We start from the raw sequence: 23,372 nt of genomic DNA, 5'->3' as shown, positions 1-23,372 counted from the left end.
GAAATGGAAGCTTTTCCTTAGGAGTTAGACCAAAGCTATATTTCAGAATTGGCAGTAGGACTCAATTCAGCCAGAAAACTTAACTTTTGACACAGAGCTCAGATTTGCAAAAGAAACACATATTCATGGTCCACACAGTCTGAAAAGCACAAAACACATTCAATTTTCAAGTACGAACTTTCCCTGAGGAGTTAGACCAAAGTGTATCTCAGAATTGGCAGTCGGACTCAATACAGCCAGAAAACGTAACTTTTGACATAGAGCTCAGATTTGCAAAAGAAACACATATTCATGGTCCACACAGTCTGAAAAGCACAAAACACATTCAATTTTCAAGTACGAGCTTTCCCATAGGAGTTAGACCAAAGCTGCGTCTCAGAATTGGGAGTAGGACTCAAATCAGCCAGAAACCATAAGTTTTGACACAGAGCTCAGATTTGCAAAAGAAACACATATTCATGTTTCCCACTGTCTCAAAAGGACACAACACATTCAATTTAAAGGTAGGAGCTTTCCCTGACTACTTAGTCCAAAGCTATATTTCAGAATTGGCAGTAGGACTCAATTCAGCCAGAAAACTTAACTTTTGACACAGAGCTCAGATTTGCAAAAGAAACACATATTCATGGTCCACACAGTCTGAAAAGCACAAAACACATTCAATTTTCAAGTACGAGCTTTCCCTGAGGAGTTAGACCAAAGTGTATCTCAGAATTGGCAGTAGGACTCAATTCAGCCAGAAAACGTAACTTTTGACATAGAGCTCAGGTTTGCAGAAGAAGCACATATTCATGGTCCACACAGTCTGAAAAGCACAAAACACATTCAATTTTGAAATGGAAGCTTTTCCTTAGGAGTTAGACCAAAGCTGTATCTCAGAATTGGCAGTAGGACTCAATTCATCCAGAAAACATATCTTTGATACAGAGCTCAGATTTGCAAAAGAAACACATATTCATGGTCCACACAGTCTGAAAAGCACAAAACACATTCAATTTTCAAGTATGAGCTTTCCCTTAGGAGTTAGACCAAAGTGTATCTCAGAATTGGGAGTAGGACTCAATTCATCCAGAAAACTTACCTTTGATACAGAGCTCAGATTTGCAAAAGAAACACATATTCATGGTCCACACAGTATGAAAAGCACAAAACACATTCAATTTTCAAGTACGAGCTTTCCCTTAGGAGTTAGACCAAAGCTGTGTCTCAGAATTGGGAGTAGGACTCAAATCAGCCAGAAACCATAAGTTTTGACACAGAGCTCAGATTTGCAAAAGAAACACATATTCATGTTTCCCACTGTCTCAAAAGGACACAACACATTCAATTTAAAGGTAGGAGCTTTCCCTGACTACTTAGTCCAAAGCTATATTTCAGAATTGGCAGTCGGATTCAATACAGCCAGAAAACGTAACTTTTGACATAGAGCTCAGGTTTGCAGAAGAAGCACATATTCATGGTCCACACAGTCTGAAAAGCACAAAACACATTCAATTTTCAAGTACGAGCTTTCCCATAGGAGTTAGACAAAAGCTGCGTCTCAGAATTGGGAGTAGGACTCAAATCAGCCAGAAACCATAAGTTTTGACACAGAGCTCAGATTTGCCAAAGAAACACATATTCATGTTTCCCACTGTCTCAAAAGGACACAACACATTCAATTTAAAGGTAGGAGCTTTCCCTGAGGAGTTAGACCAAAGTGTATCTCAGAATTGGCAGTCGGACTCAAGACAGCCAGAAAACGTAACTTTTGACATAGAGCTCAGATTTGCCAAAGAAACACATATTCATGGTCCACACAGTCTGAAAAGCACAAAACACAATCAATTTTGAAATGGAAGCTTTTCCTTAGGAGTTAGACCAAAGCTGTATCTCAGAATGAGCAGTAGGACTCAATTCATCCAGAAAACTTACCTTTGATACAGAGCTCAGATTTGCAAAAGAAACACATATTCATGGTCCACACAGTCTGAAAAGCACAAAACACATTCAATTTTCAAGTACGAGCTTTCCCATAGGAGTTAGACCAAAGCTGCGTCTCAGAATTGGGAGTAGGACTCAAATCAGCCAGAAACCATAAGTTTTGACACAGAGCTCAGATTTGCCAAAGAAACACATATTCATGTTTCCCACTGTCTCAAAAGGACACAACACATTCAATTTAAAGGTAGGAGCTTTCCCTGACTACTTAGTCCAAAGCTATATTTCAGAATTGGCAGTAGGACTCAATTCAGCCAGAAAACTTAACTTTTGACACAGAGCTCAGATTTGCAAAAGAAACACATATTCATGGTCCACACAGTCTGAAAAGCACAAAACACATTCAATTTTCAAGTACGAGCTTTCCCATAGGAGTTAGACAAAAGCTGCGTCTCAGAATTGGGAGTAGGACTCAAATCAGCCAGAAACCATAAGTTTTGACACAGAGCTCAGATTTGCCAAAGAAACACATATTCATGTTTCCCACTGTCTCAAAAGGACACAACACATTCAATTTTGAAATGGAAGCTTTTCCTTAGGAGTTAGACCAAAGCTGTATCTCAGAATTGGCAGTAGGACTCAATTCATCCAGAAAACATATCTTTGATACAGAGCTCAGATTTGCAAAAGAAACACATATTCATGGCCCACACAGTCTGAAAAGCACAAAACACATTCAATTTTCAAGTATGAGCTTTCCCTTAGGAGTTAGACCAAAGTGTATCTCAGAATTGGGAGTAGGACTCAATTCATCCAGAAAACTTACCTTTGATACAGAGCTCAGATTTGCAAAAGAAACACATATTCATGGTCCACACAGTATGAAAAGCACAAAACACATTCAATTTTCAAGTACGAGCTTTCCCTTAGGAGTTAGACCAAAGCTGTGTCTCAGAATTGGGAGTAGGACTCAAATCAGCCAGAAACCATAAGTTTTGACACAGAGCTCAGATTTGCAAAAGAAACACATATTCATGTTTCCCACTGTCTCAAAAGGACACAACACATTCAATTTAAAGGTAGGAGCTTTCCCTGACTACTTAGTCCAAAGCTATATTTCAGAATTGGCAGTCGGATTCAATACAGCCAGAAAACGTAACTTTTGACATAGAGCTCAGGTTTGCAGAAGAAGCACATATTCATGGTCCACACAGTCTGAAAAGCACAAAACACATTCAATTTTCAAGTACGAGCTTTCCCATAGGAGTTAGACAAAAGCTGCGTCTCAGAATTGGGAGTAGGACTCAAATCAGCCAGAAACCATAAGTTTTGACACAGAGCTCAGATTTGCCAAAGAAACACATATTCATGTTTCCCACTGTCTCAAAAGGACACAACACATTCAATTTAAAGGTAGGAGCTTTCCCTGAGGAGTTAGACCAAAGTGTATCTCAGAATTGGCAGTCGGACTCAAGACAGCCAGAAAACGTAACTTTTGACATAGAGCTCAGATTTGCCAAAGAAACACATATTCATGGTCCACACAGTCTGAAAAGCACAAAACACAATCAATTTTGAAATGGAAGCTTTTCCTTAGGAGTTAGACCAAAGCTGTATCTCAGAATGAGCAGTAGGACTCAATTCATCCAGAAAACTTACCTTTGATACAGAGCTCAGATTTGCAAAAGAAACACATATTCATGGTCCACACAGTATGAAAAGCACAAAACACATTCAATTTTCAAGTACGAGCTTTCCCTTAGGAGTTAGACCAAAGCTGTGTCTCAGAATTGGCAGTAGGACTCAATTCAGCCAGAAAACTTAACTTTTGACACAGAGCTCAGATTTGCAAAAGAAACACATATTCATGGTCCACACAGTCTGAAAAGCACAAAACACATTCAATTTTCAAGTACGAGTTTTCCCTTAGGAGTTAGACCAAAGTGTATCTCAGAATTGGCAGACGGACTCAATACAGCCAGAAAACGTAACTTTTGACATAGAGCTCAGATTTGCAGAAGAAACACATATTCATGGTCCACACAGTCTGAAAAGCACAAAACACATTCAATTTTGAAATGGAAGCTTTTCCTTAGGAGTTAGACCAAAGCTATATTTCAGAATTGGCAGTAGGACTCAATTCAGCCAGAAAACTTAACTTTTGACACAGAGCTCAGATTTGCAAAAGAAACACATATTCATGGTCCACACAGTCTGAAAAGCACAAAACACATTCAATTTTCAAGTACGAACTTTCCCTGAGGAGTTAGACCAAAGTGTATCTCAGAATTGGCAGTCGGACTGAATACAGCCAGAAAACGTAACTTTTGACATAGAGCTCAGATTTGCAAAAGAAACACATATTCATGGTCCACACAGTCTGAAAAGCACAAAACACATTCAATTTTCAAGTACGAGCTTTCCCTGAGGAGTTAGACCAAAGCTGCGTCTCAGAATTGGGAGTAGGACTCAAATCAGCCAGAAACCATAAGTTTTGACACAGAGCTAAGATTTGCCAAAGAAACACATATTCATGTTTCCCACTGTCTCAAAAGGACACAACACATTCAATTTAAAGGTAGGAGCTTTCCCTGACTACTTAGTCCAAAGCTATATTTCAGAATTGGCAGTAGGACTCAATTCAGCCAGAAAACTTAACTTTTGACACAGAGCTCAGATTTGCAAAAGAAACACATATTCATGGTCCACACAGTCTGAAAAGCACAAAACACATTCAATTTTCAAGTACGAGCTTTCCCTGAGGAGTTAGACCAAAGTGTATCTCAGAATTGGCAGTAGGACTCAATTCAGCCAGAAAACGTAACTTTTGACATAGAGCTCAGGTTTGCAGAAGAAGCACATATTCATGGTCCACACAGTCTGAAAAGCACAAAACACATTCAATTTTGAAATGGAAGCTTTTCCTTAGGAGTTAGACCAAAGCTGTATCTCAGAATTGGCAGTAGGACTCAATTCATCCAGAAAACATATCTTTGATACAGAGCTCAGATTTGCAAAAGAAACACATATTCATGTTTCCCACTGTCTCAAAAGGACACAACACATTCAATTTAAAGGTAGGAGCTTTCCCTGACTACTTAGTCCAAAGCTATATTTCAGAATTGGCAGTCGGATTCAATACAGCCAGAAAACTTAACTTTTGACACAGAGCTCAGATTTGCAAAAGAAACACATATTCATGGTCCACACAGTCTGAAAAGCACAAAACACATTCAATTTTCAAGTACGAGCTTTCCCTGAGGAGTTAGACCAAAGCTGTGTCTCAGAATTGGGAGTAGGACTCAAATCAGCCAGAAACCATAAGTTTTGACACAGAGCTCAGATTTGCAAAAGAAACACATATTCATGTTTCCCATTGTCTCAAAAGGACACAACACATTCAATTTAAAGGTAGGAGCTTTCCCTGACTACTTAGTCCAAAGCTATATTTCAGAATTGGCAGTAGGACTCAATTCAGCCAGAAAACTTAACTTTTGACACAGAGCTCAGATTTGCAAAAGAAACACATATTCATGGTCCACACAGTCTGAAAAGCACAAAACACATTCAATTTTCAAGTACGAGCTTTCCCTGAGGAGTTAGACCAAAGTGTATCTCAGAATTGGCAGTCGGACTCAAGACAGCCAGAAAACGTAACTTTTGACATAGAGCTCAGATTTGCAAAAGAAACACATATTCATGGTCCACACAGTCTGAAAAGCACAAAACACATTCAATTTTGAAATGGAAGCTTTTCCTTAGGAGTTAGACCAAAGCTGTATCTCAGAATTGGCAGTAGGACTCAATTCATCCAGAAAAGATATCTTTGATACAGAGCTCAGATTTGCAAAAGAAACACATATTCATGGTCCACACAGTCTGAAAAGCACAAAACACATTCAATTTTCAAGTACGAGCTTTCCCTTAGGAGTTAGACCAAAGTGTATCTCAGAATTGGGAGTAGGACTCAATTCATCCAGAAAACTTACCTTTGATACAGAGCTCAGATTTGCAAAAGAAACACATATTCATGGTCCACACAGTCTGAAAAGCACAAAACACATTCAATTTTCAAGTACGAGCTTTCCCTGAGGAGTTAGACCAAAGCTGTGTCTCAGAATTGGGAGTAGGACTCAAATCAGCCAGAAACCATAAGTTTTGACACAGAGCTCAGATTTGCAAAAGAAACACATATTCATGTTTCCCACTGTCTCAAAAGGACACAACACATTCAATTTAAAGGTAGGAGCTTTCCCTGACTACTTAGTCCAAAGCTATATTTCAGAATTGGCAGTCGGATTCAATACAGCCAGAAAACTTAACTTTTGACACAGAGCTCAGATTTGCAAAAGAAACACATATTCATGGTCCACACAGTCTGAAAAGCACAAAACACATTCAATTTTCAAGTACGAGTTTTCCCTTAGGAGTTAGACCAAAGTGTATCTCAGAATTGGCAGACGGACTCAATTCAGCCAGAAAACTTAACTTTTGACACAGAGCTCAGATTTGCAAAAGAAACACATATTCATGGTCCACACAGTCTGAAAAGCACAAAACACATTCAATTTTCAAGTACGAGCTTTCCCTGAGGAGTTAGACCAAAGTGTATCTCAGAATTGGCAGTCAGACTCAATACAGCCAGAAAACGTAACTTTTGACATAGAGCTCAGATTTGCAAAAGAAACACATATTCATGGTCCACACAGTCTGAAAAGCACAAAACACATTCAATTTTCAAGTACGAGCTTTCCCATAGGAGTTAGACCAAAGCTGCGTCTCAGAATTGGGAGTAGGACTCAAATCAGCCAGAAACCATAAGTTTTGACACAGAGCTCAGATTTGCCAAAGAAACACATATTCATGTTTCCCACTGTCTCAAAAGGACACAACACATTCAATTTAAAGGTAGGAGCTTTCCCTGACTACTTAGTCCAAAGCTATATTTCAGAATTGGCAGTCGGATTCAATACAGCCAGAAAACTTAACTTTTGACACAGAGCTCAGATTTGCAAAAGAAACACATATTCATGGTCCACACAGTCTGAAAAGCACAAAACACATTCAATTTTCAAGTACGAGTTTTCCCTTAGGAGTTAGACCAAAGTGTATCTCAGAATTGGCAGACGGACTCAATACAGCCAGAAAACGTAACTTTTGACATAGAGCTCAGATTTGCAGAAGAAACACATATTCATGGTCCACACAGTCTGAAAAGCACAAAACACATTCAATTTTGAAATGGAAGCTTTTCCTTAGGAGTTAGACCAAAGCTATATTTCAGAATTGGCAGTAGGACTCAATTCAGCCAGAAAACTTAACTTTTGACACAGAGCTCAGATTTGCAAAAGAAACACATATTCATGGTCCACACAGTCTGAAAAGCACAAAACACATTCAATTTTCAAGTACGAACTTTCCCTGAGGAGTTAGACCAAAGTGTATCTCAGAATTGGCAGTCGGACTCAATACACCCAGAAAACGTAACTTTTGACATAGAGCTCAGATTTGCAAAAGAAACACATATTCATGGTCCACACAGTCTGAAAAGCACAAAACACATTCAATTTTCAAGTACGAGCTTTCCCTTAGGAGTTAGACCAAAGCTGTGTCTCTGAATTGGGAGTAGGACTCAAATCATCCAGAAACATAAGTTTTGACACAGAGCTCAGATTTGCAAAAGAAACACATATTCATGTTTCCCACTGTCTCAAAAGGACACAACACATTCAATTTAAAGGTAGGAGCTTTCCCTGACTACTTAGACCAAAGCTATATTTCAGAATTGGCAGTCGGACTCAATACAGCCAGAAAACGTAAGTTTTGACATAGAGCTCAGATTTGCAGAAGAAACACATATTCATGGTCCACACAGTCTGAAAAGCACAAAACACATTCAATTTTGAAATGGAAGCTTTTCCTTAGGAGTTAGACCAAAGCTGTATCTCAGAATTGGCAGTAGGACTCAATTCATCTAGAAAACTTACCTTTGATACAGAGCTCAGATTTGCAAAAGAAACACATATTCATGGTCCACACAGTCTGAAAAGCACAAAACACATTTAATTTTCAAGTACGAGCTTTCCCTTAGGAGTTAGACCAAAGCTGTGTCTCAGAATTGGGAGTAGGACTCAAATCAGCCAGAAACCATAAGTTTTGACACAGAGCTCAGATTTGCAAAAGAAACACATATTCATGGTCCACACAGTCTGAAAAGCACAAAACACATTCAATTTTCAAGTACGAGTTTTCCCTTAGGAGTTAGACCAAAGTGTATCTCAGAATTGGCAGACGGACTCAATACAGCCAGAAAACGTAACTTTTGACATAGAGCTCAGATTTGCAGAAGAAACACATATTCATGGTCCACACAGTCTGAAAAGCACAAAACACATTCAATTTTCAAGTACGAGTTTTCCCTTAGGAGTTAGACCAAAGTGTATCTCAGAATTGGCAGACGGACTCAATACAGCCAGAAAACGTAACTTTTGACACAGAGCTCAGATTTGCAGAAGAAACACATATTCATGGTCCACACAGTCTGAAAAGCACAAAACACATTCAATTTTCAAATACGAGCTTTCCCTGAGGAGTTAGACCAAAGTGTATCTCAGAATTGGCAGACGGACTCAATACAGCCAGAAAACGTAACTTTTGACATAGAGCTCAGATTTGCAGAAGAAACACATATTCATGGTCCACACAGTCTGAAAAGCACAAAACACATTCAATTTTGAAATGGAAGCTTTTCCTTAGGAGTTAGACCAAAGCTGTATTTCAGAATTGGCAGTAGGACTCAATTCAGCCAGAAAACTTAACTTTTGACACAGAGCTCAGATTTGCAAAAGAAACACATATTCATGGTCCACACAGTCTGAAAAGCACAAAACACATTCAATTTTCAAGTACGAGCTTTCCCTGAGGAGTTAGACCAAAGTGTATCTCAGAATTGGCAGTCGGACTCAATACAGCCAGAAAACGTAACTTTTGACATAGAGCTCAGATTTGCAAAAGAAACACATATTCATGGTCCACACAGTCTGAAAAGCACAAAACACATTCAATTTTCAAGTACGAGCTTTCCCATAGGAGTTAGACCAAAGCTGCGTCTCAGAATTGGGAGTAGGACTCAAATCAGCCAGAAACCATAAGTTTTGACACAGAGCTCAGATTTGCCAAAGAAACACATATTCATGTTTCCCACTGTCTCAAAAGGACACAACACATTCAATTTAAAGGTAGGAGCTTTCCCTGACTACTTAGTCCAAAGCTGTATTTCAGAATTGGCAGTAGGACTCAATTCAGCCAGAAAACTTAACTTTTGACACAGAGCTCAGATTTGCAAAAGAAACACATATTCATGGTCCACACAGTCTGAAAAGCACAAAACACATTCAATTTTCAAGTACGAGCTTTCCCTGAGGGGTTAGACCAAAGTGTATCTCAGAATTGGCAGTAGGACTCAATTCAGCCAGAAAACGTAACTTTTGACATAGAGCTCAGGTTTGCAGAAGAAGCACATATTCATGGTCCACACAGTCTGAAAAGCACAAAACACATTCAATTTTCAAGTACGAGCTTTCCCTTAGGAGTTAGACCAAAGCTGTGTCTCAGAATTGGGAGTAGGACTCAAATCAGCCAGAAACCATAAGTTTTGACACAGAGCTCAGATTTGCAAAAGAAACACATATTCATGTTTCCCACTGTCTCAAAAGGACACAACACATTCAATTTAAAGGTAGGAGCTTTCCCTGACTACTTAGTCCAAAGCTATATTTCAGAATTGGCAGTCGGATTCAATACAGCCAGAAAACGTAACTTTTGACATAGAGCTCAGGTTTGCAGAAGAAGCACATATTCATGGTCCACACAGTCTGAAAAGCACAAAACACATTCAATTTTCAAGTACGAGCTTTCCCATAGGAGTTAGACAAAAGCTGCGTCTCAGAATTGGGAGTAGGACTCAAATCAGCCAGAAACCATAAGTTTTGACACAGAGCTCAGATTTGCCAAAGAAACACATATTGATGTTTCCCACTGTCTCAAAAGGACACAACACATTCAATTTAAAGGTAGGAGCTTTCCCTGAGGAGTTAGACCAAAGTGTATCTCAGAATTGGCAGTCGGACTCAAATCAGCCAGAAACCATAAGTTTTGACACATAGCTCAGATTTGCCAAAGAAACACATATTCATGTTTCCCACTGTCTCAAAAGGACACAACACATTCAATTTAAAGGTAGGAGCTTTCCCTGACTACTTAGACCAAAGCTATATTTCAGAATTGGCAGTCGGACTCAATACAGCCAGAAAACGTAAGTTTTGACATAGAGCTCAGATTTGCAGAAGAAACACATATTCATGGTCCACACAGTCTGAAAAGCACAAAACACATTCAATTTTGAAATGGAAGCTTTCCCTTAGGCGTTAGACCAAAGCTGTGTCTCAGAATTGGGAGTAGGACTCAATTCATCCAGAAAACTTACCTTTGATACAGAGCTCAGATTTGCAAAAGAAACACATATTCATGGTCCACACAGTATGAAAAGCACAAAACACATTCAATTTTCAAGTACGAGCTTTCCCTTAGGAGTTAGACCAAAGCTGTGTCTCAGAATTGGGAGTAGGACTCAAATCAGCCAGAAACCATAAGTTTTGACACAGAGCTCAGATTTGCAAAAGAAACACATATTCATGTTTCCCACTGTCTCAAAAGGACACAACACATTCAATTTAAAGGTAGGAGCTTTCCCTGACTACTTAGTCCAAAGCTATATTTCAGAATTGGCAGTCGGATTCAATACAGCCAGAAAACGTAACTTTTGACATAGAGCTCAGGTTTGCAGAAGAAGCACATATTCATGGTCCACACAGTCTGAAAAGCACAAAACACATTCAATTTTCAAGTACGAGCTTTCCCATAGGAGTTAGACAAAAGCTGCGTCTCAGAATTGGGAGTAGGACTCAAATCAGCCAGAAACCATAAGTTTTGACACAGAGCTCAGATTTGCCAAAGAAACACATATTCATGTTTCCCACTGTCTCAAAAGGACACAACACATTCAATTTAAAGGTAGGAGCTTTCCCTGAGGAGTTAGACCAAAGTGTATCTCAGAATTGGCAGTCGGACTCAAGACAGCCAGAAAACGTAACTTTTGACATAGAGCTCAGATTTGCCAAAGAAACACATATTCATGGTCCACACAGTCTGAAAAGCACAAAACACAATCAATTTTGAAATGGAAGCTTTTCCTTAGGAGTTAGACCAAAGCTGTATCTCAGAATGAGCAGTAGGACTCAATTCATCCAGAAAACTTACCTTTGATACAGAGCTCAGATTTGCAAAAGAAACACATATTCATGGTCCACACAGTATGAAAAGCACAAAACACATTCAATTTTCAAGTACGAGCTTTCCCTTAGGAGTTAGACCAAAGCTGTGTCTCAGAATTGGGAGTAGGACTCAAATCATCCAGAAACATAAGTTTTGACACAGAGCTCAGATTTTCAAAAGAAACACATATTCATGTTTCCCACTGTCTCAAAAGGACACAACACATTCAATTTAAAGGTAGGAGCTTTCCCTGACTACTTAGACCAAAGCTATATTTCAGAATTGGCAGTCGGTCTCAATACAGCCAGAAAACGTAACTTTTGACATAGAGCTCAGATTTGCAGAAGAAACACATATTCATGGTCCACACAGTCTGAAAAGCACAAAACACATTCAATTTTGAAATGGAAGCTTTTCCTTAGGAGTTAGACCAAAGCTGTATCTCAGAATTGGCAGTAGGACTCAATTCATCTGGAAAACTTACCTTTGATACAGAGCTCAGATTTGCAAAAGAAACACATATCCATGGTCCACACAGTCTGAAAAGCACAAAAGACATTCAATTTTCAAGTACGAGCTTTCCCTTAGGAGTTAGACCAAAGCTGTGTCTCAGAATTGGGAGTAGGACTCAAATCAGCCAGAAACCATAAGTTTTGACACAGAGCTCAGATTTGCAAAAGAAACACATATTCATGTTTCCCACTGTCTCAAAAGGACACAACACATTCAATTTAAAGGTAGGAGCTTTCCCTGACTACTTAGTCCAAAGCTATATTTCAGAATTGGCAGTCGGATTCAATACAGCCAGAAAACTTAACTTTTGACACAGAGCTCAGATTTGCAAAAGAAACACATATTCATGGTCCACACAGTCTGAAAAGCACAAAACACATTCAATTTTGAAATGGAAGCTTTTCCTTAGGAGTTAGACCAAAGCTATATTTCAGAATTGGCAGTAGGACTCAATTCAGCCAGAAAACTTAACTTTTGACACAGAGCTCAGATTTGCAAAAGAAACACATATTCATGGTCCACACAGTCTGAAAAGCACAAAACACATTCAATTTTCAAGTACGAACTTTCCCTGAGGAGTTAGACCAAAGTGTATCTCAGAATTGGCAGTCGGACTCAATACAGCCAGAAAACGTAACTTTTGACATAGAGCTCAGATTTGCAAAAGAAACACATATTCATGGTCCACACAGTCTGAAAAGCACAAAACACATTCAATTTTCAAGTACGAGCTTTCCCATAGGAGTTAGACCAAAGCTGCGTCTCAGAATTGGGAGTAGGACTCAAATCAGCCAGAAACCATAAGTTTTGACACAGAGCTCAGATTTGCCAAAGAAACACATATTCATGTTTCCCACTGTCTCAAAAGGACACAACACATTCAATTTAAAGGTAGGAGCTTTCCCTGACTACTTAGTCCAAAGCTATATTTCAGAATTGGCAGTAGGACTCAATTCAGCCAGAAAACTTAACTTTTGACACAGAGCTCAGATTTGCAAAAGAAACACATATTCATGGTCCACACAGTCTGAAAAGCACAAAACACATTCAATTTTCAAGTACGAGCTTTCCCTGAGGAGTTAGACCAAAGTGTATCTCAGAATTGGCAGTAGGACTCAATTCAGCCAGAAAACGTAACTTTTGACATAGAGCTCAGGTTTGCAGAAGAAGCACATATTCATGGTCCACACAGTCTGAAAAGCACAAAACACATTCAATTTTGAAATGGAAGCTTTTCCTTAGGAGTTAGACCAAAGCTGTATCTCAGAATTGGCAGTAGGACTCAATTCATCCAGAAAACATATCTTTGATACAGAGCTCAGATTTGCAAAAGAAACACATATTCATGGTCCACACAGTCTGAAAAGCACAAAACACATTCAATTTTCAAGTATGAGCTTTCCCTTAGGAGTTAGACCAAAGTGTATCTCAGAATTGGGAGTAGGACTCAATTCATCCAGAAAACTTACCTTTGATACAGAGCTCAGATTTGCAAAAGAAACACATATTCATGGTCCACACAGTCTGAAAAGCACAAAACACATTCAATTTTCAAGTACGAGCTTTCCCTGAGGAGTTAGACCAAAGCTGTGTCTCAGAATTGGGAGTAGGACTCAAATCAGCCAGAAACCATAAGTTTTGACACAGAGCTCAGATTTGCAAAAGAAACACATATTCATGTTTCCCACTGTCTCAAAAGGACACAACACATTCAATTTAAAGGTAGGAGCTTTCCCTGACTACTTAGTCCAAAGCTATATTTCAGAATTGGCAGTCGGATTCAATACAGCCAGAAAACTTAACTTTTGACACAGAGCTCAGATTTGCAAAAGAAACACATATTCATGGTCCACACAGTCTGAAAAGCACAAAACACATTCAATTTTCAAGTACGAGTTTTCCCTTAGGAGTTAGACCAAAGTGTATCTCAGAATTGGCAGACGGACTCAATTCAGCCAGAAAACTTAACTTTTTACACAGAGCTCAGATTTGCAAAAGAAACACATATTCATGGTCCACACAGTCTGAAAAGCACAAAACACATTCAATTTTCAAGTACGAGTTTTCCCTTAGGAGTTAGACCAAAGTGTATCTCAGAATTGGCAGACGGACTCAATACAGCCAGAAAACGTAACTTTTGACATAGAGCTCAGATTTGCAGAAGAAACACATATTCATGGTCCACACAGTCTGAAAAGCACAAAACACATTCAATTTTGAAATGGAAGCTTTTCCTTAGGAGTTAGACCAAAGCTATATTTCAGAATTGGCAGTAGGACTCAATTCAGCCAGAAAACTTAACTTTTGACACAGAGCTCAGATTTGCAAAAGAAACACATATTCATGGTCCACACAGTCTGAAAAGCACAAAACACATTCAATTTTCAAGTACGAACTTTCCCTGAGGAGTTAGACCAAAGTGTATCTCAGAATTGGCAGTCGGACTCAATACACCCAGAAAACGTAACTTTTGACATAGAGCTCAGATTTGCAAAAGAAACACATATTCATGGTCCACACAGTCTGAAAAGCACAAAACACATTCAATTTTCAAGTACGAGCTTTCCCTTAGGAGTTAGACCAAAGCTGTGTCTCTGAATTGGGAGTAGGACTCAAATCATCCAGAAACATAAGTTTTGACACAGAGCTCAGATTTGCAAAAGAAACACATATTCATGTTTCCCACTGTCTCAAAAGGACACAACACATTCAATTTAAAGGTAGGAGCTTTCCCTGACTACTTAGACCAAAGCTATATTTCAGAATTGGCAGTCGGACTCAATACAGCCAGAAAACGTAAGTTTTGACATAGAGCTCAGATTTGCAGAAGAAACACATATTCATGGTCCACACAGTCTGAAAAGCACAAAACACATTCAATTTTGAAATGGAAGCTTTTCCTTAGGAGTTAGACCAAAGCTGTATCTCAGAATTGGCAGTAGGACTCAATTCATCTAGAAAACTTACCTTTGATACAGAGCTCAGATTTGCAAAAGAAACACATATTCATGGTCCACACAGTCTAAAAAGCACAAAACACATTTAATTTTCAAGTACGAGCTTTCCCTTAGGAGTTAGACCAAAGCTGTGTCTCAGAATTGGGAGTAGGACTCAAATCAGCCAGAAACCATAAGTTTTGACACAGAGCTCAGATTTGCAAAAGAAACACATATTCATGGTCCACACAGTCTGAAAAGCACAAAACACATTCAATTTTCAAGTACGAGTTTTCCCTTAGGAGTTAGACCAAAGTGTATCTCAGAATTGGCAGACGGACTCAATACAGCCAGAAAACGTAACTTTTGACATAGAGCTCAGATTTGCAGAAGAAACACATATTCATGGTCCACACAGTCTGAAAAGCACAAAACACATTCAATTTTCAAGTACGAGTTTTCCCTTAGGAGTTAGACCAAAGTGTATCTCAGAATTGGCAGACGGACTCAATACAGCCAGAAAACGTAACTTTTGACACAGAGCTCAGATTTGCAGAAGAAACACATATTCATGGTCCACACAGTCTGAAAAGCACAAAACACATTCAATTTTCAAATACGAGCTTTCCCTGAGGAGTTAGACCAAAGTGTATCTCAGAATTGGCAGACGGACTCAATACAGCCAGAAAACGTAACTTTTGACATAGAGCTCAGATTTGCAGAAGAAACACATATTCATGGTCCACACAGTCTGAAAAGCACAAAACACATTCAATTTTGAAATGGAAGCTTTTCCTTAGGAGTTAGACCAAAGCTGTATTTCAGAATTGGCAGTAGGACTCAATTCAGCCAGAAAACTTAACTTTTGACACAGAGCTCAGATTTGCAAAAGAAACACATATTCATGGTCCACACAGTCTGAAAAGCACAAAACACATTCAATTTTCAAGTACGAGCTTTCCCTGAGGAGTTAGACCAAAGTGTATCTCAGAATTGGCAGTCGGACTCAATACAGCCAGAAAACGTAACTTTTGACATAGAGCTCAGATTTGCAAAAGAAACACATATTCATGGTCCACACAGTCTGAAAAGCACAAAACACATTCAATTTTCAAGTACGAGCTTTCCCATAGGAGTTAGACCAAAGCTGCGTCTCAGAATTGGGAGTAGGACTCAAATCAGCCAGAAACCATAAGTTTTGACACAGAGCTCAGATTTGCCAAAGAAACACATATTCATGTTTCCCACTGTCTCAAAAGGACACAACACATTCAATTTAAAGGTAGGAGCTTTCCCTGACTACTTAGTCCAAAGCTATATTTCAGAATTGGCAGTAGGACTCAATTCAGCCAGAAAACTTAACTTTTGACACAGAGCTCAGATTTGCAAAAGAAACACATATTCATGGTCCACACAGTCTGAAAAGCACAAAACACATTCAATTTTCAAGTACGAGCTTTCCCTGAGGGGTTAGACCAAAGTGTATCTCAGAATTGGCAGTAGGACTCAATTCAGCCAGAAAACGTAACTTTTGACATAGAGCTCAGGTTTGCAGAAGAAGCACATATTCATGGTCCACACAGTCTGAAAAGCACAAAACACATTCAATTTTCAAGTACGAGCTTTCCCTTAGGAGTTAGACCAAAGCTGTGTCTCAGAATTGGGAGTAGGACTCAAATCAGCCAGAAACCATAAGTTTTGACACAGAGCTCAGATTTGCAAAAGAAACACATATTCATGTTTCCCACTGTCTCAAAAGGACACAACACATTCAATTTAAAGGTAGGAGCTTTCCCTGACTACTTAGTCCAAAGCTATATTTCAGAATTGGCAGTCGGATTCAATACAGCCAGAAAACGTAACTTTTGACATAGAGCTCAGGTTTGCAGAAGAAGCACATATTCATGGTCCACACAGTCTGAAAAGCACAAAACACATTCAATTTTCAAGTACGAGCTTTCCCATAGGAGTTAGACAAAAGCTGCGTCTCAGAATTGGGAGTAGGACTCAAATCAGCCAGAAACCATAAGTTTTGACACAGAGCTCAGATTTGCCAAAGAAACACATATTGATGTTTCCCACTGTCTCAAAAGGACACAACACATTCAATTTAAAGGTAGGAGCTTTCCCTGAGGAGTTAGACCAAAGTGTATCTCAGAATTGGCAGTCGGACTCAAATCAGCCAGAAACCATAAGTTTTGACACATAGCTCAGATTTGCCAAAGAAACACATATTCATGTTTCCCACTGTCTCAAAAGGACACAACACATTCAATTTAAAGGTAGGAGCTTTCCCTGACTACTTAGACCAAAGCTATATTTCAGAATTGGCAGTCGGACTCAATACAGCCAGAAAACGTAAGTTTTGACATAGAGCTCAGATTTGCAGAAGAAACACATATTCATGGTCCACACAGTCTGAAAAGCACAAAACACATTCAATTTTGAAATGGAAGCTTTCCCTTAGGCGTTAGACCAAAGCTGTGTCTCAGAATTGGGAGTAGGACTCAATTCATCCAGAAAACTTACCTTTGATACAGAGCTCAGATTTGCAAAAGAAACACATATTCATGGTCCACACAGTATGAAAAGCACAAAACACATTCAATTTTCAAGTACGAGCTTTCCCTTAGGAGTTAGACCAAAGCTGTGTCTCAGAATTGGGAGTAGGACTCAAATCAGCCAGAAACCATAAGTTTTGACACAGAGCTCAGATTTGCAAAAGAAACACATATTCATGTTTCCCACTGTCTCAAAAGGACACAACACATTCAATTTAAAGGTAGGAGCTTTCCCTGACTACTTAGTCCAAAGCTATATTTCAGAATTGGCAGTCGGATTCAATACAGCCAGAAAACGTAACTTTTGACATAGAGCTCAGGTTTGCAGAAGAAGCACATATTCATGGTCCACACAGTCTGAAAAGCACAAAACACATTCAATTTTCAAGTACGAGCTTTCCCATAGGAGTTAGACAAAAGCTGCGTCTCAGAATTGGGAGTAGGACTCAAATCAGCCAGAAACCATAAGTTTTGACACAGAGCTCAGATTTGCCAAAGAAACACATATTCATGTTTCCCACTGTCTCAAAAGGACACAACACATTCAATTTAAAGGTAGGAGCTTTCCCTGAGGAGTTAGACCAAAGTGTATCTCAGAATTGGCAGTCGGACTCAAGACAGCCAGAAAACGTAACTTTTGACATAGAGCTCAGATTTGCCAAAGAAACACATATTCATGGTCCACACAGTCTGAAAAGCACAAAACACAATCAATTTTGAAATGGAAGCTTTTCCTTAGGAGTTAGACCAAAGCTGTATCTCAGAATGAGCAGTAGGACTCAATTCATCCAGAAAACTTACCTTTGATACAGAGCTCAGATTTGCAAAAGAAACACATATTCATGGTCCACACAGTATGAAAAGCACAAAACACATTCCATTTTCAAGTACGAGCTTTCCCTTAGGAGTTAGACCAAAGCTGTGTCTCAGAATTGGGAGTAGGACTCAAATCATCCAGAAACATAAGTTTTGACACAGAGCTCAGATTTTCAAAAGAAACACATATTCATGTTTCCCACTGTCTCAAAAGGACACAACACATTCAATTTAAAGGTAGGAGCTTTCCCTGACTACTTAGACCAAAGCTATATTTCAGAATTGGCAGTCGGTCTCAATACAGCCAGAAAACGTAACTTTTGACATAGAGCTCAGATTTGCAGAAGAAACACATATTCATGGTCCACACAGTCTGAAAAGCACAAAACACATTCAATTTTGAAATGGAAGCTTTTCCTTAGGAGTTAGACCAAAGCTGTATCTCAGAATTGGCAGTAGGACTCAATTCATCTGGAAAACTTACCTTTGATACAGAGCTCAGATTTGCAAAAGAAACACATATCCATGGTCCACACAGTCTGAAAAGCACAAAAGACATTCAATTTTCAAGTACGAGCTTTCCCTTAGGAGTTAGACCAAAGCTGTGTCTCAGAATTGGGAGTAGGACTCAAATCAGCCAGAAACCATAAGTTTTGACACAGAGCTCAGATTTGCAAAAGAAACACATATTCATGTTTCCCACTGTCTCAAAAGGACACAACACATTCAATTTAAAGGTAGGAGCTTTCCCTGACTACTTAGTCCAAAGCTATATTTCAGAATTGGCAGTCGGATTCAATACAGCCAGAAAACTTAACTTTTGACACAGAGCTCAGATTTGCAAAAGAAACACATATTCATGGTCCACACAGTCTGAAAAGCACAAAACACATTCAATTTTGAAATGGAAGCTTTTCCTTAGGAGTTAGACCAAAGCTATATTTCAGAATTGGCAGTAGGACTCAATTCAGCCAGAAAACTTAACTTTTGACACAGAGCTCAGATTTGCAAAAGAAACACATATTCATGGTCCACACAGTCTGAAAAGCACAAAACACATTCAATTTTCAAGTACGAACTTTCCCTGAGGAGTTAGACCAAAGTGTATCTCAGAATTGGCAGTCGGACTCAATACAGCCAGAAAACGTAACTTTTGACATAGAGCTCAGATTTGCAAAAGAAACACATATTCATGGTCCACACAGTCTGAAAAGCACAAAACACATTCAATTTTCAAGTACGAGCTTTCCCATAGGAGTTAGACCAAAGCTGCGTCTCAGAATTGGGAGTAGGACTCAAATCAGCCAGAAACCATAAGTTTTGACACAGAGCTCAGATTTGCCAAAGAAACACATATTCATGTTTCCCACTGTCTCAAAAGGACACAACACATTCAATTTAAAGGTAGGAGCTTTCCCTGACTACTTAGTCCAAAGCTATATTTCAGAATTGGCAGTAGGACTCAATTCAGCCAGAAAACTTAACTTTTGACACAGAGCTCAGATTTGCAAAAGAAACACATATTCATGGTCCACACAGTCTGAAAAGCACAAAACACATTCAATTTTCAAGTACGAGCTTTCCCTGAGGAGTTAGACCAAAGTGTATCTCAGAATTGGCAGTAGGACTCAATTCAGCCAGAAAACGTAACTTTTGACATAGAGCTCAGGTTTGCAGAAGAAGCACATATTCATGGTCCACACAGTCTGAAAAGCACAAAACACATTCAATTTTGAAATGGAAGCTTTTCCTTAGGAGTTAGACCAAAGCTGTATCTCAGAATTGGCAGTAGGACTCAATTCATCCAGAAAACATATCTTTGATACAGAGCTCAGATTTGCAAAAGAAACACATATTCATGGTCCACACAGTCTGAAAAGCACAAAACACATTCAATTTTCAAGTATGAGCTTTCCCTTAGGAGTTAGACCAAAGTGTATCTCAGAATTGGCAGTAGGACTCAATTCATCCAGAAAACTTACCTTTGATACAGAGCTCAGATTTGCAAAAGAAACACATATTCATGGTCCACACAGTCTGAAAAGCACAAAACACATTCAATTTTCAAGTACGAGCTTTCCCTGAGGAGTTAGACCAAAGCTGTGTCTCAGAATTGGGAGTAGGACTCAAATCAGCCAGAAACCATAAGTTTTGACACAGAGCTCAGATTTGCAAAAGAAACACATATTCATGTTTCCCATTGTCTCAAAAGGACACAACACATTCAATTTAAAGGTAGGAGCTTTCCCTGACTACTTAGTCCAAAGCTATATTTCAGAATTGGCAGTAGGACTCAATTCAGCCAGAAAACTTAACTTTTGACACAGAGCTCAGATTTGCAAAAGAAACACATATTCATGGTCCACACAGTCTGAAAAGCACAAAACACATTCAATTTTCAAGTACGAGCTTTCCCTGAGGAGTTAGACCAAAGTGTATCTCAGAATTGGCAGTCGGACTCAAGACAGCCAGAAAACGTAAGTTTTGACATAGAGCTCAGATTTGCAAAAGAAACACATATTCATGGTCCACACAGTCTGAAAAGCACAAAACACATTCAATTTTGAAATGGAAGCTTTTCCTTAGGAGTTAGACCAAAGCTGTATCTCAGAATTGGCAGTAGGACTCAATTCATCCAGAAAAGATATCTTTGATACAGAGCTCAGATTTGCAAAAGAAACACATATTCATGGTCCACACAGTCTGAAAAGCACAAAACACATTCAATTTTCAAGTACGAGCTTTCCCTTAGGAGTTAGACCAAAGTGTATCTCAGAATTGGGAGTAGGACTCAATTCATCCAGAAAACTTACCTTTGATACAGAGCTCAGATTTGCAAAAGAAACACATATTCATGGTCCACACAGTCTGAAAAGCACAAAACACATTCAATTTTCAAGTACGAGCTTTCCCTGAGGAGTTAGACCAAAGCTGTGTCTCAGAATTGGGAGTAGGACTCAAATCAGCCAGAAACCATAAGTTTTGACACAGAGCTCAGATTTGCAAAAGAAACACATATTCATGTTTCCCACTGTCTCAAAAGGACACAACACATTCAATTTAAAGGTAGGAGCTTTCCCTGACTACTTAGTCCAAAGCTATATTTCAGAATTGGCAGTCGGATTCAATACAGCCAGAAAACTTAACTTTTGACACAGAGCTCAGATTTGCAAAAGAAACACATATTCATGGTCCACACAGTCTGAAAAGCACAAAACACATTCAATTTTCAAGTACGAGTTTTCCCTTAGGAGTTAGACCAAAGTGTATCTCAGAATTGGCAGACGGACTCAATTCAGCCAGAAAACTTAACTTTTGACACAGAGCTCAGATTTGCAAAAGAAACACATATTCATGGTCCACACAGTCTGAAAAGCACAAAACACATTCAATTTTCAAGTACGAGCTTTCCCTGAGGAGTTAGACCAAAGTGTATCTCAGAATTGGCAGTCAGACTCAATACAGCCAGAAAATGTAACTTTTGACATAGAGCTCAGATTTGCAAAAGAAACACATATTCATGGTCCACACAGTCTGAAAAGCACAAAACACATTCAATTTTCAAGTACGAGCTTTCCCATAGGAGTTAGACCAAAGCTGCGTCTCAGAATTGGGAGTAGGACTCAAATCAGCCAGAAACCATAAGTTTTGACACAGAGCTCAGATTTGCCAAAGAAACACATATTCATGTTTCCCACTGTCTCAAAAGGACACAACACATTCAATTTAAAGGTAGGAGCTTTCCCTGACTACTTAGTCCAAAGCTATATTTCAGAATTGGCAGTCGGATTCAATACAGCCAGAAAACTTAACTTTTGACACAGAGCTCAGATTTGCAAAAGAAACACATATTCATGGTCCACACAGTCTGAAAAGCACAAAACACATTCAATTTTCAAGTACGAGTTTTCCCTTAGGAGTTAGACCAAAGTGTATCTCAGAATTGGCAGACGGACTCAATACAGCCAGAAAACGTAACTTTTGACATAGAGCTCAGATTTGCAGAAGAAACACATATTCATGGTCCACACAGTCTGAAAAGCACAAAACACATTCAATTTTGAAATGGAAGCTTTTCCTTAGGAGTTAGACCAAAGCTATATTTCAGAATTGGCAGTAGGACTCAATTCAGCCAGAAAACTTAACTTTTGACACAGAGCTCAGATTTGCAAAAGAAACACATATTCATGGTCCACACAGTCTGAAAAGCACAAAACACATTCAATTTTCAAGTACGAACTTTCCCTGAGGAGTTAGACCAAAGTGTATCTCAGAATTGGCAGTCGGACTCAATACAGCCAGAAAACGTAACTTTTGACATAGAGCTCAGATTTGCAAAAGAAACACATATTCATGGTCCACACAGTCTGAAAAGCACAAAACACATTCAATTTTCAAGTACGAGCTTTCCCTTAGGAGTTAGACCAAAGCTGTGTCTCTGAATTGGGAGTAGGACTCAAATCATCCAGAAACATAAGTTTTGACACAGAGCTCAGATTTGCAAAAGAAACACATATTCATGTTTCCCACTGTCTCAAAAGGACACAACACATTCAATTTAAAGGTAGGAGCTTTCCCTGACTACTTAGACCAAAGCTATATTTCAGAATTGGCAGTCGGACTCAATACAGCCAGAAAACGTAAGTTTTGACATAGAGCTCAGATTTGCAGAAGAAACACATATTCATGGTCCACACAGTCTGAAAAGCACAAAACACATTCAATTTTGAAATGGAAGCTTTTCCTTAGGATTTAGACCAAAGCTGTATCTCAGAATTGGCAGTAGGACTCAATTCATCTAGAAAACTTACCTTTGATACAGAGCTCAGATTTGCAAAAGAAACACATATTCATGGTCCACACAGTCTGAAAAGCACAAAACACATTTAATTTTCAAGTACGAGCTTTCCCTTAGGAGTTAGACCAAAGCTGTGTCTCAGAATTGGGAGTAGGACTCAAATCAGCCAGAAACCATAAGTTTTGACACAGAGCTCAGATTTGCAAAAGAAACACATATTCATGGTCCACACAGTCTGAAAAGCACAAAACACATTCAATTTTCAAGTACGAGTTTTCCCTTAGGAGTTAGACCAAAGTGTATCTCAGAATTGGCAGACGGACTCAATACAGCCAGAAAACGTAACTTTTGACATAGAGCTCAGATTTGCAGAAGAAACACATATTCATGGTCCACACAGTCTGAAAAGCACAAAACACATTCAATTTTCAAGTACGAGTTTTCCCTTAGGAGTTAGACCAAAGTGTATCTCAGAATTGGCAGACGGACTCAATA

This window comes from Pituophis catenifer, unplaced genomic scaffold (assembly GCF_029215685.1).
Source record: "Pituophis catenifer annectens isolate HBS135680 unplaced genomic scaffold, rPitCat1.0.hap2 SCAF_11, whole genome shotgun sequence".
In the NCBI taxonomy this organism is placed as follows: Eukaryota; Metazoa; Chordata; class Lepidosauria; order Squamata; family Colubridae; genus Pituophis; species Pituophis catenifer.
The sequence above is the reverse complement of the archived record's forward strand: the minus strand, read 5'-3'. Positions refer to the sequence as shown.